Consider the following 15537-nt stretch of genomic DNA (forward strand, 5'->3'; position numbering starts at 1 on the left):
ACTACTGTATGTTAACCTACTACACTGTGTGTTAGCTCAAAAAATGGCGACACACAGTGTAGGAGGTTAGACCGTTCAAACCCCTCGTTTCTCCCGGCACTAGCCAGGATAAAGGAGGGGGGGATTCTGAGAGCTCACTAGAGCGAGGGATTTTTACCCAATTTTGCAGCATAAAGCAATGTGGTTGCTTTACCACATGCAATGCTGCAATTTTGGGAATGGCTCCATCTAGTGACCAGTGCTGGGAAATATTATAAATTGAATCCAATTTATAATATTTCCTGACTCGTGAAAAAAAAAAAAATTCGAACAATGTTTAATCACCTATACACTAACTGTTTAACTAAAAAAAAAACAACATGTTTTGCTGGCAACACATTCCCTTTAAGCTGCACTTTCTGAGACTAAAGACATTAGCAGAAAAACACTGCCACCTACTGGTTACATGTGAAAAATAAAACGAAACTAGCTTTTTAATTAACTAAATAATAATAATAATAATAATAATAATAATTATAATTATAATGATAGAAAGAATAAAAAGAAAATTAAATCTTTCTTAAATCAAACAGTAGTTAAACTTTAATAATATACATGAAGTGAATAAAGTGTCAAACAGGTGAATTGTATATACAGATGAATCAAAGCAATAAAAAAAACAATAAAATATACTCCAGTGCCTGCTGCTTTAAAGCGGTGTTACGGTTTAAGCAAATAAAGGTTATTCATAGTTTCATAGTTAGTACGGTTGAAAAAAGACATATATGTCCATCAAGTTCAACCAAGGGATGGGAAAAGGGAAGGGATGAAACAAAAATTCTACACATTGACATAGGAGCTGATATTTTTTCTTTGTAGGAAATTATCTAAGCCTTCCTTAAAGCCATCCACTGTCCCTGCTGTGACCAGCTCCTGCGGTAGGCTATTCCATAGATTCACAGTTCTCACAGTAAAGAACGCTTGTCGCCTCTGCAGATTGAACCTTTTTTTCTCCAGACGGAGGGAGTGCCCCCTTGTCTTTTGAGGGGGTTTTACGTGGAACAGGTTTTCACTATATTTCTTGCATGTGCAATTCATATATTTATATAAGTTAATCATGTCCCCCCTTAGTCGTCTCTTTTCAAGGCTAAATAGGTTTAATTCTTTCAATCTTTCCTCATAACTTAGATTCTCCATGCCCCTTATTAGTTTAGTTCAGGGGTCTCAAACACATGGCCCGCGGGCCGCATGCGGCCCCCGAGGCTCTCATCTGTGGCCCACGGGTAGAGGAGAGCAGAAGGAAGGAGGAGCGCTCCGGCGCTCCTTCATGACGTCAGTCCTTTTTCTGCTCTACCGACGCATTGGTGGTAGGTGAGCAGTGGCCCGACAGTCCTCTGTGGTACCACCCCCTGTAGATAGCACCCCACACACCCCACTTTTGACAGCGCTACACACCCCCTCCCTATAGATAGCTCCATTGGGGCTCCGTCCTTGACCGGAAACCCCCGGCCAGAGCAATGCCGGAGCTTCTGGCCAGAGATTCTGCTCCTAGAAGCAGCCCCTGACGTCACTGTTCATATATGGACAGTGATGACAGGGTTCTTCCAGCGGAGGAATTCCTGGCCAGAGCGTCGGCAATGGTCTGGCCGATGATTCCGGTCGAGGAGGGAGCCCCAATGGAGCTACCTACATGGAGGGGGTGTGTAGCGCTGTCAACAGGGGGGTGTGTGGGGCGCTATCTACAGCAGAAGAATATCAGGCCAGTGCGTCGGCAGCACTCTGGCTGGGGATTCCACTCCGATAGGGGGGATGTGTGTGTGTTTGTGTGGCAACATCTACAAAAGGGTTGGGTGGCAAAACCTACAAAGGGGTTGTGTGGCAACATCTACAAAGGGGTTGTGTGGCAACATCTATGAAGGGGCAGTGTGGCATTATATAGAGGGCAGTGTGGCAGTATCTTCAGAGGGCACTGTGGCAGTATCTACAGAGGGAACGGTGGCAGTATCTACACAGGTAGCTCTGGCAGTAACTACAGAGAGCACTGTGGCAGTATCTACAGAGGGCACTGTGGCAGTATCTACAGAGGGAACTGTGGCAGTATCTACAGAGAGCACTGTGGCAGTATCTACAGAGGGCACTGTGGCAATATGTACAGAGGGCACTGCTGTGGCAGTATCTACAGAGGGAACTGTAGCAGTATCTACAGAGGGCACTGTGGCAGTATATACAGAGGGAACTGTGGCAGTATGTATGGAGAGCACTGTGACAGTATCTACAGAGGGAACTGTGGCAGTATGTACAGAGCGCACTGGGGCACTATCTACAGAAGACCCTCTGGCACTATGTACAGAGGGCACTGTGGCAGTATCTATAGAGGGCACTGTGGCATTATCTAGGGAGGGCAGTGTGGCATTATCTACAGAAGACCCTCTGGCACTATGTACAGAGGGCACTGTGGCAGTATCTATAGAGGGCACTGTGGCATTATCTAGGGAGGGCAGTGTGGCATTATCTACAGAGGGCACTGTGGCATTATCTACGGAGGGCATTGTGGCAATATCTACAGAGGGCACTGTGGCAATATCTACAGGGGGTGTGGCACTATCTACAGAGGGCACTGTGGTAATATCTACAGAGGGCACTGTGGCATTATCTACATAGGGCACTGTGGCATTATCTACAGAGGGCACTGCAGCATTATCTAAAAAGGAGCTGACCAATATTGACATACTTGTGTCTGCTAAACGCTGCCAACTGAGCAGCCAGACTGCATTTAGCGAAATTTAGGATTGTTAAAATAACAATGTGTAATAAAGTCGCAAATTTCCGGTAAGTTTAAACCTAGCGGCATTGTTATAGTAATGTAGTATTATTATAGTAATGTAGTATTGTTATAGTAATGTAGTATTATTATAGTAATGTAGTATTGTTATAGTAATGTAGTATTATTATAGCAATGTTGTATTGTTATAGTTGTTCAAATAACTAATTGAGTAACAATAATTTAGAATTGTATCAAATTTGAAAGTAATGCAGCCCGTCAACTTCAAATTTTTTCTATGTGCGGTCCATTTACCCACCCGAGTTTGAGACCCCTGGTTTAGTAGCTCTTCTTTGTGTTTTTTTCAACTCTAGGGCATCCTTTCTATGAACTGGAGCCCAGAACTGAACTGCATTTTTTAGATGAGGCCTCACTAATGCTTTGTAAAGTGGTAATATTACATCCCTGTCCCGCGAGTCCATGCCTCTTTTAATACACGACAATATCTTGCTGGCGTTAGAAGCAGCTGATTGACATTGCACCAATTACACCCAGATCCTTCTCGACAAGTGACTCTGTTAGCTCCCTCTTGGACATATGATGCATGCATATTGTTAGTAACCCAGATGTATAACTTTACATTTACTTACATTAAACCTCAATTGCCAAGTGCTTTAATGCCGGCAACATTTACTTTGCTTTCATGCTATTCCTAAGTGCTCGTGTGCTGGCCGTCCCGAAAAGGGCGAGCAGCGCATGAGCACAGAGGAATAAGCGAAGTAAATGGTGTCGGCATTGAAACATAAGCAGAGAATGAACGGGCATTGAGGAGGCTGTGGACCAATATGATGCCTCAAATCCGGGACTTCTGATGTAGAACCGGGTTTGAGGTATCCTATTGGTCCACAGCCTCCTCAATGTCCGCGCAGTTCATTCTTTGCTTATGCTTCAATGACAGACCTGTGTCGACACAGTTCTGTCTGCATAATAACGCTCGTGCACGAGCGTGTGTCGAAGTAAAAAAAAAACATGAATGAAAAGCAGAGCTTCCGGCCGGCCAGAGGTAGGGGGAATAGGAAAAAAATGTGTTCCGATTTTTGACACAATTTATATTAGGAAGTTTATTTAATTTAGACATAGAGTATAAGTACAAAAATTTAGTATCCCTGGAAAACCCCTTTAAGCTTACCGGCCTGTAATTACCCGGGGAAAACCTAGAGCCCTTTTTCAAAAATAGGCACATTTGCCCTGCGCCAGTCCCTTGGCACTATACCAGTCACTAGAGCATCTCTGAATATTGTGAAGAGGGGGACAGAAATACGTGAACTAAGTTATTTAACCCCTTTACGACTGCTATACAGCTATATACTTTCCAACTGCCGATGCCCTGTGCAGCTGTCACGTATATAAACATTGGCAGACTGGAACGGGGTTTAACGAGTGCTGTGCTGCTTCTGTGTGAGCAGCACTGCACTCTCATGTCTGCCGGGGCTTTGAGAGCTCCGGAATACAGTCACCACTGTAGATAGCGCCACACACAACCCCCTGTAGATTCCCCTCCTAGAGGGTGCCCCCGCCATCTCTCCATCCCCGCTATAGATAGTGCTACCCCTCTGCAGTTAGCGCCACCCCCCTGGAGATAGCAACCCAGACGCTGTATATATCATCGCACCCCCTCCACTGTAGATAGCACCCCTAAACTCCCTAAGAGCGGAATCCCAAGTGTCAGATTGCTCTGGCCAGGGGTTCCGCTTCTAGAGAGAGTCCTTGACGTCAGGGCGTCTCTCTAGGAGTGGAATCCCCGGCCGACACTCTAGCCAGGGATTCTGCTACTGGAGAAGCCCCTGGCGTCACTATCCATATATGGACAATGACGTCAGGGGCTACTCCTGGAGTGAAATCCCCAACCAGATTGCTGCCGACCCTATGGTAGGAAATTCTGTTTTTAGTGTTAGCCCCTGACCTCACTGTCCATATATGGACAGAGACATCAGGGGCTCCCTCTAGGAGCGGAATCCCCAGCCAGAGGAATTCCGCTCCTACAGGGAGATACAGTGGTGCTATCTACAGAATGGGAGTGCCATTATGGGGGTGTGTGCTATCTAAACTAGGAGTGGTGCTATCCACAGGAGAGGTGGCACTATCTGCAGGGGGTGGCATGATCTGCAGTGTGGAGGCGCTATCTACAGGGGAGGTGCTATCAACAGGGGGTAGCGCTATCTACAGGGCGATGGTGCAATCTACAGGGGGGTTGGCGCTATCTGTAGGGGGTGGTGCTATCTGTAGGGTGATGGAGCTATCTGCAGGGGGTGGCGCTATCTACAGGTGGGATGTTGCTATCTATCAGGGGGGTGCTGTCTACATGGGGTGGCACTATCTGCAGGGCTGGCAATATCTACAGGGGGTGTGGTGCTATCTACAGGGGGTGCTATATATAGGGGGTGTGGCACTATCTACATGAACAATGTGGCATTATATGGGCACTACATACAGGGGACCCTGTGGCGCTATCTACTTGGGCACTGTGTGACACTATGTGGGCACCATCTACAGTGCGAACTGTGGCACTATGTGGGCACTGTGGCACTATTTATAGTGGGCACTATCTATGTGGGCTATGTGGCACTATTTACAGTGGTATTGCGTCAGTATCTACATGGGCACTGTGGTGTTTTCAGGTGGCTGGGACAAAAAACCTCAACGAATAAAATTCACCCATTTTTCTTTAACGTCCATGATAAACGGATTGCAAATGGCAGTTTAAAACAGTCAGACGGCCGGGAAATGGATTCAAATTTAAAGACACACTGATGCAAAACAGCCATGAAAAACGGACAGTTGATCCGTTGTTAACTGCCCATTTATTCACTTTGTGTGTATATAGCCTTATAGCCGTCTTCACTCTCCCCTCACAGTGATCCAGTGTGACGGAGAGAGAACACTAATTGTTACAGAGCTGCAGCTGCAACAGCACCCGGCGCCTTGTGTACATTTATTTTATTTAATTTAGCTTGGACCATATCTACATTCATTATATCAACTGATACATTAACCCCTTCCATCCGCAGCCATTTTTCGGATTTTCACTTTTGTTTTATCCTCCCCACCTTCCAAAGGCTGTAACTGTTTTATTTTTCCATCAATATTACGGTATGAGGGCTTGTTTTTTGCGGGACGAGTTCTCAGCAACATTTTTTGTACCATATAATGTTATGGGAAACGAGAAAATATCTATATGTTGGGTGGAATAAGAAAAAAACAGTGATTCCTCAACCTTTTGGGTGATTTTGTTTGAGTGTTTGGGTGATTGATGTTTTACTACTTTTACAAGGAAAAAACTGATTGTTAAAAATTTATTTGAGTTTTGTCAATACATTATGAGAGCCATAAAGTTTTTATTTTTCTGTCGTTTTAGCCGTGTGAGGGCTTATTTTTTGCGGGGCGAGCTGCAGTTTATATTGGTACCATTTTGGGGTACGTTAGACTTTTTGATCACTTTTTATTTCATTTTTTGTGGGAGAAGAAGGCACCAAAAAACAGCAATTCTGATGTTTTTTATTTTTTATTTTTTACGGCGTTTACCTTGCGGACTAAATAATGAGATATTGTAATAGTTCAGACTTTTACGGACGCGTCGATACCAGTTATGTTAGCTTTTTATTTTTTTTACATTGTGCTTGAGGGAAAATGGGAAAAGGGGGGTTTTTTGGGCTTCTAATTTTTTTATTTTATTATTTTACTGTTTTTTACTTTTCCCCCTAGGGGACTTTAACCAATGATCGTTAGATCGCTTGCACAATATACTGCAATAATGTATTGCAGTACATCGTGATTCTGACAGTCTCAGGAGGCAGGGCTTCATAGGAGTACAAAGATGGTGAACCTGGGGGACTTCATCAGGCTGTGCCAACCAACGGCTCCACCCAATCTTTCCGCGGGGGGGGGGGCGTTGGGACGTTACATGGGGTCGTCCCCCTGTTTTTAGTCATTTAAATGCCGAGATCGCTATTGAACGCGGCATTTAACGGGTTAAATAATCGATCGCGCTCGAACGGGATCCCGCTCGTTCCCCGGAAGTGTCGGCTGTAACAGACAGTCGACACACTCACTCTATGGAGTGGTCTCAGCCCGTTCCAAATTCTCCCACCCGGCGGATGTCGGGAAGGGGTTAACAGCACTGGCACCGGCTACATCAGCTGCTCTTTCTTCTGTTGTATATACAGAGCTAAAGAACCCATTTAGTAAGGGAATGTTCACACGCAGTGAGCAAAAATGTCTGAAAATACGGAGCTGTTTTCAAGGGAAAACAGCTCTTGATCTTCAGACGTTTTTTAAGCCACTCGCGATTTTTCGCTGCGTTTTTCGAGGTGTTTTTTACAGCCGTTCTTTGAGCTGTTTTCAATAGTCAATGAAAAACGCCTCCAAAGACTTCCCAAGAAGTGTCCTGCACTTCTTTTGACGTCATTTTACACGCCATATTTTGACAGCAATGCGTAAAATAAAGGCTCGTGGGAACAGAACATCGTAATTGCCTTTGAAAGCAATGGGCAGATGTTTGTAGGCGTATTAGGGGCGTTTTTTCAGGCGTAATTCGAGGCGTAAAACGCCCGAATTATGTCTGAAACCACTGCGTGTGAACATCCCCTAAGAGTATGTTCACACGGCTTAGCAAAATTCGTCTGTAAAAACAGCTCCTGATTTTCAAACGTTTTTGTAGCAACTCGCGTTTCTCGGGGCGTATTTTACGGACGTTATTGGAGCTGTTTTTCAATGGAGTCAATGAAAAACGCCTCCAAAAACATCCCAAGAAGTGACATGCACTTCTTTTTCGCGGGCGTCTTTTTACGCTCTGTCTTTTGACAGCGACGCGTAAAATAACACCTCGTGGGAACAGAACATTGTAAAACCCATTGCAAGCAATGGGCAGATGTTTGTAGGCATAATGGAGCCGTTTTTTCAGGTGTAATTCGAGGCGTGACACGCCCAAATTACGTCTGAAAACAATGCATGTGAACATACCCTAAGGCTGGATTCACACGAGCATGTTCGGTCCGTAATGGACAGAACGTATTTCGGCCGCAAGTCCCGGACCGAACAGCAGGGTGCCGGGCTCCTAGCAGAATAGTTTTGTACGATGCTAGGAGTCCCAGCCTCGCTGTGGGACAACTGTCCCGTACTGTAATCATGTTTTCAGTACGGGACAGTAGAGTAGTTCCACGGAGAGGCAGGGACTCCTAGCGTCGTACATAACTATGATGCTAGGAGTCCGGCTCCCTGCAGTGTGTTCGGTGCGGGACTTGCGGCCGAAATACGTTACATCCATTACGGACCGAACATGCTCATATGAATCCAGCCTAACTCTGCCTTCTCTTGATCCCCTGTGACCAACTCCCCATTACCACTTTCTAAGGGTCCTACATGCTCAGACCTTGGGTTTTTTGCATTTATATACTTGAAGAATTTTTGGGGATTTGATTTGTTATTTTTGGCCACCTGCCTTTTCCATTTTTCTTTGTATTTGTTCTGATTTTATTACTTTTTTACAGATTTTATTACGCTCTTTATAATTTACAAAGGCTACAGCTGTACCCTCAGATTTATATTTTTCAAATACCCTATTTTTGTCATATATTGCCCTTTTTACAGAAGGTGTAAGCCATGTGGGGTTTATTTATAGTCGTTTAAAGTTGTATAATTTAACAGTAGACTTTCTGTATCAATTCCCTACAGCTTGCAATATCTCTGCTCGCAGTAATACAGTAAGTATCTTCACCTTTACATCCAGTGGATACAAATCTGTTCTGGTCGTGTGACGGAAACAGGTGCATGGCTCGTTACAGTAAAGTTATCAGAGCTCTGTCTTGTCTTGAGTGCCCAAGTTTCCTATTGAATTACAGCAAGCAGAGATCTTGAAAACCATTAGGAATTGATATAGAAATTATACTGGAAAATTTTATAACTTTTCAAGTATAGAGTAACCTTTTTTTTTTGTGCTAAAACCGCTCTAACCTGTTAACTCTTTAGAAACACGATAGATGGGTCTCTATTTAAACGGCACTTGTCTAATGAGAGGTGCACTTTATTAAACAACTCTATCATATCATATACTAAAGATTACCAACAAAAATTTTATCCTAGCACAGTACCGTTTCTGGTCTATATATACAGTTACTGGTAATATATACTCCAGTTTCTGGAGTGTGTATATCACTTTCAATGTTATGATTTCCCTGGCTGTTCACATTGAGTTTAAATTAAACATATGAAAATCTCAGGGTATCCCCAGAGACTTCTGAAGTACTGGCTGCACAATAACCTTCAGGTGAAATGTTACATCTGCTTCCTCCTACTCCTTAATGAAGAAAAAAAAATATTCAGAAGAAATAGCTTTTTGGAACCAATTAAAATTCAGACTTTAACCCAAGCTACATGTGGCATGACCTTAAGCAAACGTTCTTATAATATCTTGGTGCTAAGAGAGGGTATATAAGTATTAGAACTAGGAATATGATAGCTAAAACTGTACAGTTTATGTATTTCCCTTTTCAATAAACATTACATGTTCTAACGCAAAATGTTAAAGGGGTTAGACTCAATTCCTATTAACGTCACAGGCGCAGTACCGAACCTTTATCGGCAGATATGTCAAAACTGACAGGTACATTAGAATTGCATGCAGTGCTATATTTTCCAGAAAAAGAATGGACATCACAACGAACCCCAATGTAAGTCAACGGGGGTCCGTACAATGGATGCCATAATGCATCTTGGTTTCCATTATAAAAATAAATTACGAATCAAGTGTGTATAGAGCCTTACGCCGTTTTTAAAAATAAATAAATATAGTACATCGATTATATACATCATAAAGTTGTGTTACATAATCGGATCTGTAGGGCTTTTTTGGTGTGAGGTATCTGCTGCAGCCATATGAAAAGATTTCCCTATAAACACTGAATGAATTAGCTCTATCTTCCTCTAGCACAGCAGAAAGTCACAGCACAATGTCAAAAACCAATAAGCAGCTGATTTACATCCAGCCAAGCAACTGCATGTACCTAAAACCCTGTATATGTGTCTGCAGATGAGGAAACTCCATGCAGTTTAGATTGATGTAGGGATGATATGGTGGGGAGACAAACAAAGGCATTACAGTTCACAAAAATAAATGTTTAGGTGTAAGTGTACCGCAAACTCTAGTATTGCATTTGATCATTTGCTGTTTACATACGGATGTACTTTACAAATTGCTTTTTATTGTTTGTGAGTGGTTACTTCCATTATGTCCTGTGTAATTTCTAGGAAGCTGCTTAACCTAACAGTAGGTTTTCGGAATGTGGGAGGAAACCGTTGAAGTCTGAGAAAACCCATAAAAACACAGGAATAACATACACACTCTAGGCAGATGTTGCCCATGGTCGGATTCAAATTCAGGACCCCGATGCCGTAAGTGCGAACCACTGAGCCACGAGTTGCTCATATTGGGGCATGTCGTTTTCCAAGTAGCCTTTAGTAGAATGGTACATATAATGTAGAATGGTACATATCTTTATACAGCACCATATTTTTACATGTTAGGCATCACCTAAAGCACCATGGAAGGACATGAAGACCCAAAACAAAGGTTTTCTACTTGCTGCCAGGAACAAGGCTCCAGTCTTTTCATAAAAAATTCATTCTAAATGTGAATGTTACACAATGACATTTCACTTCATAATTGGATGTTTGCTGCAAATGCTCCCTGTTCTCTCTTTTTTAGACACTTTATGGATGCTTAACAGTTTTCTCGTGCTGAAAAGCCTATTCACCTTAATCACCACAAAAGGGGAAAAAGTGCTATAGAAATGTGTCACTTTAGATTGTTATGTAGCAATTGATATCCACTAGCTTTGCTGCGTGTCTAGGCCCAAAATGACCCCCTTGCCTTATAATGATCTATACAGAATGAAGAAGATAATTACATTATGTGGCAACAAGATACAATGGAGTCTGCGAGAATAATCCATCTAATTACCCCAATGAGTTTACCCAATAAGGCCTCCAAGTGTTTCGGAAAGATGTCAAGACACTGTATACCCAAACCTCCAGAAATAACTGATACTCATATCTATCTTATATTTTCAAGTGAAGCAACTACTGCAATATATAGATATTGAGGGTGGTTTTACACGGGCAGGTATTTGCCCGTGTTTAACCACCTTTAATGGGTGGTGATTGACAATACAGATCGTCGATCGGCGCTCATTTGAACCATTCAAACGGAGCAATGATCGTTCAGTATGGGGAGGAATAATCATTACTATGATCGTTCGTCCCCATACATTTGCATAGGGAGATGTGCTGCCAACTAACGGACATTTTTTTGGCCGCATAAAAGATGCTATTAGCCGATGAACGAGCATTTGCTCTTTCATTGACTGATCTTTGTTCTGTTTACAATGATTGTGAACATATGTTTGTATGAAAGCCCGGGTAAAAGTTCCTTTACATAATGCTTTCGTCTGTTGTGAGCCTCCTTTTACTCAAGTGGGGTTGCTGGTATCTAGATGATTGTTGTCAAAAATCGCTGTTTTAGGTCCAATACATAAACTGAGCTGCTGGGCAGTTGGCACACAAGTTATATAGTGCATATGTACTAGTAGTTATAGAGCATTATGTAGTACCCATCACCAATGCTTAGACTCCTGAACTAGAAATAGGAGCAATTCAAGTTTATGGTCAAGGTCAAGAATTAAAATTCATTGGAGCACATTTTCTAAAGGAGTTATAAATCACTTTACACTTTACAATGTGCCGAAATTGCTCCAAATTCATCAATATGGGGCATGCCACATAATAAAGTTGGCACAATCTAGACATATTTCTCTTCCTAACACCACCTCATGGCTGTGGTATATGTACTGTTGTGTCTGCAGTCGCTGACCACCAGCACACTGTACTTACCAGCAGCCGGGACCGCGGGACACTAAGAGCTTGCCAGCGCACAAACTAAATGTTCCCTAACGTATTCCCTTATTTCCTGGACTATATAAAGAGCTCTGCCCTTCCACTCCTTGTCTGAGAATTGTTGTTGTATTCCCATGTTAGTCTTGTTAGTTGTGATCATGCTCCCAGTGTTCCTGTATCCTACTACCTGTATCCTGTAACTGTGCTTGTTCCTGAGCTGGCTCTAGTGTTGGAGTCGTGTTGTCATCTGCCACGACTGATATAATCTGCCACGTCTGGTGTCATTTGCCATGTCTGGTGTCATATGCCACGTCTAATATCATATGCCAAGTCTAGTATCATCTGCCACGTCTGGTGTCATCTGCCACGCCAAGCATCACCTGTGCCACGTATCTGCTACTCAGAGCATCTGCTTGAACATCCTCCCAAGTACTCTTACCCCAGAGACTGTTATTGACAGTAGTTTTGCCAGCCCCTACTCTGCTACGACAGAGCGGCCTGACAGGCGTGACATGTACACCAGTATTTTGTACCACTAAAATGGGGCTAATCCAAACTAAATTCAGAACAAATATTATTCACGTCACTTTGATGGATCTTTTCAAATCTGTCGCACAAAACATGGTGCAGGTCTTTCATGAATATGGTGCACATGACTTGGGCCATTCTTCTGATGCATATTACGCCACTTCGCAGGTTAATTTTAATAAATGTCCCCAATTGTTTTAATCAGTATCTATTATAGAAATCTGAGTGCAGGGAGGAAGCAATATTTCTATTACATCAGTCTCCTATTAATGGAGGAAAAAATTACCACTCTCTTTCATCTAATAAAAACAGTGACGTACAGCAGAGCCAGTCTATAGTTAGAAAGTGGCTAAAACACTTCACATGGCTTCCTTCCCGATGATATTTAATGTTGCACTGAACTCTCAATGTCGGCAGCTGAATGGCAAAATGCTGGAATTCTGTTCAAAAGTGCAATTAAGTGTGGAATACAGGCCAGCTCGGAGACCATCTGTGCAGCCATGGGATAAGCAAGCGTCACCATGTGGGATCTGCTACCACGTGTCTCGATCAATAGGCAGATGGAAAGGTTTAATCCTACAGTTCAGCATATAAATCACTTTTATATTAAAGACTGCAATACATTCCAGTAAAAGTTATAAACTGTGCTGTGTAGCATAAAGTTCAATTTACGGTACCTGAACCAATATGTTTAGAGACACAACTTTTTTTAATGGGATCCTCTATCGGCTTCTAAAGAAAAAGGTTTATTTACAGTAAAATGTTTGTTACATAGTTATCATAAAAATTAAATTAAAAAAATCACAATAAATTAAATCCTCATTATGCTTAGTTCAAACAGTCAGTTCCTTATTATATTGGTTTCTGAGACGTACGGGTTTTAAACAATATGGCTGCCATTACAGCTCCACAGGCAGATACCTAACTTGAAACTCCTGGGCACCGTTGCAAAATCTGTAAGAGGGTACCCCATCTACTATGTGACATTAAGGGCATGACCACACGTGGCGGATTTCCTCCGCAACTGTCCGCATCAATGCCGCACCTAATCCGGGTTGCGGATTACGGCTGCGGATCTGCCCAAAATGTGCAGTAAATTGATGCGGACTAGCTGCTGCGGACTGCGGGAAAAGTGCTTCCCTTCTCCCTATCAGTGCAGGATGGAGAGAAGGGACAGCACTTTCCCTAGTGAAAATAAACTAATTTCATACTTACCGGCCGTTGTCTTGGTGACGCGTCCCTCTTTCGGCATCCAGCCCGACCTCCCTGGATGACGCGGCAGTCCATGTGACCGCTGCAGCCTGTGATTGGCTGCAGCCGTCACTTAGACTGAAACGTCATCCTGGGAAGCCGGACTGGAGACAGAAGCAGGGAGTGCTCGGTAAGTATGAACTTCTATTTTTTTACAGGTTGCTGTATATTGGGATCGGTAGTCACTGTCCAGGGTGCAGAAACAGTTACTGCCGATCGCTTAACTCTTTCAGCACCCTGGACAGTGACTATTTACTGACGTCACCTAGCAACGCTCCCGTAATTCCGGGAGCCCCATTGACTTCCTCAGTCTGGCTGTAGACCTAGAAATACATAGGTCCAGCCAGAATGAAGAAATGTCATGGCAAAAAAGCAAGACGCATCCGCAGCACACATAACATGTGCATGACAGCTGCGGACTTCATTGCGGAACTTAGAATCTCCATTGAAGTCAATGGAGAAATTCCGCCATGAGTCCGCAAGCAGTCCGCCACTGCTCCGCAACAGACAGAGCATGCTGCGGACACCAAATTCCGCTCCGCAGCCTATGCTCCGCAGCGGAATTTTACGCATCGTCTAAACGAACACTTCTAAATAGAAGTGGAAGTCAATGCAGAAACGGCTCCGCTGCGGATTAACGCTGCGGAGTGTCCGCAGCGGAATTCAAGTGAAATTCCGCCACGTGTGAACCCAGCCTTATAATACTGGTGTCTTGTTATGTGGTAGAAGGGCCCAAGTTGACTGCTACCTCTGCACCCCTCTCCCCCCCCACCCAGTCCCTATAGCGGCACTCCGGCTCACGAGCGTCATCCCAGACTAATAAATGACAAATCTGTCAAGTTATGTCAAATTAAGCCCCATGTCTTTGTATCACAACATATTTAGATTAACAATTCAAGAATTTGGAAATGCCAGATGACAAATCTCTTGCAGCTACTGATTTGAGACCACCTTAAAGCGGGTTGTCCAGTAAAGACATTTTCATACACCGTGTTAGGGATCTCTAAATCCCCTTATGTCTTGGCCAAAGTGGAGAGCAGTTAAGGGGGTTTTACACTGGGCGATTATCGGGCAGACAAGTGTTCATAGAACGATCATCTGCTGATCGTATAGTTTTAAAAAAGTTAAATATTATCGTTGTCGGCAGCACATCGTGTGATAATAATGTCTAGGGACGAGCGATCGGAGTAACGACCGCTCGTCCCCATCCATAGCTCCGTGAGACAGGAGAAAATGAGCGCCGATCAACGATGTCTCGTTAATCGGCGCTCGCTGCACCGGCCTGCTGTCGGCCGGAGTAAAAGGCCCTTTACAAAGAACAACTCTCGCTCTGGAGGACCTCTCCTGTTCTGTATTACACAGATAACCCATTGATTTGAAAAGGCACTGTGTAATGCTTTATTTCCCCTGTGGTGGCGCTACAGGGAAATGGAACACTTACTGTTAGAATGGATTTACACGAGCACATTACGTCCGTAATGGACGGACGCATTTCGGCCGCAAGTCCCGGACTGAACACACTGCAGGGAGCCGGGCTCCTAGAATCATACTTATGTACGATGCTAGGAGTCCCTGTCTCGCTGCCGGACAACTGTCCCGTACTGTAATCATGTTTTCAGTACGGGACAGTAGTTCCACGGAGAGGCAGGGACTCCTAGCGTCGTACATAAGTATGATGCTAGGAACCCGGCTCCCTGCAGTGTGTTCGGTCCGGGACTTGCGGCCGAAATACGTCCGTCCATTACGAAAAATCGGAAGCAGGACGCCTCCAAACACCTGCCCATTGATTTCAATGGGAAAAACAGCGTTATATTCCGACGGGCTGTTTTTTTACGCGGCTGTTTTGAAAAAGTGCAGATCACTTCTTAGGACATTTTTGAGCCGTTTTCATAGGCTCTATTGAAAACAGCTCCAAAAACGGCCATAAAAAACGCCGCGAAAAACGCGAGTGGCTTAAAAAAACATCTGAAAATCAGGAGCTGTTTTCCCTTGAAAACAGCTCCGTATTTCACACGTTTTTGACTCAGCGTGTGAACATACCCTTAGGCTTTCTCACAGATTATAACTGATTA

The 15537-nt window shown here is 43.7% G+C and overlaps 1 protein-coding gene across 2 annotated transcripts in view; it reads right to left on the bottom strand.

Annotated features, from left to right (window-relative positions):
- The window catches only part of SYN2 (synapsin II), a 356436-nt gene that overhangs the window by 185487 nt on the left and 155412 nt on the right, over positions 1-15537 (bottom strand). The window lies entirely within an intron of this gene.

This window comes from Rhinoderma darwinii, chromosome 7 (assembly GCF_050947455.1).
Source record: "Rhinoderma darwinii isolate aRhiDar2 chromosome 7, aRhiDar2.hap1, whole genome shotgun sequence".
In the NCBI taxonomy this organism is placed as follows: domain Eukaryota; kingdom Metazoa; phylum Chordata; class Amphibia; order Anura; family Rhinodermatidae; genus Rhinoderma; species Rhinoderma darwinii.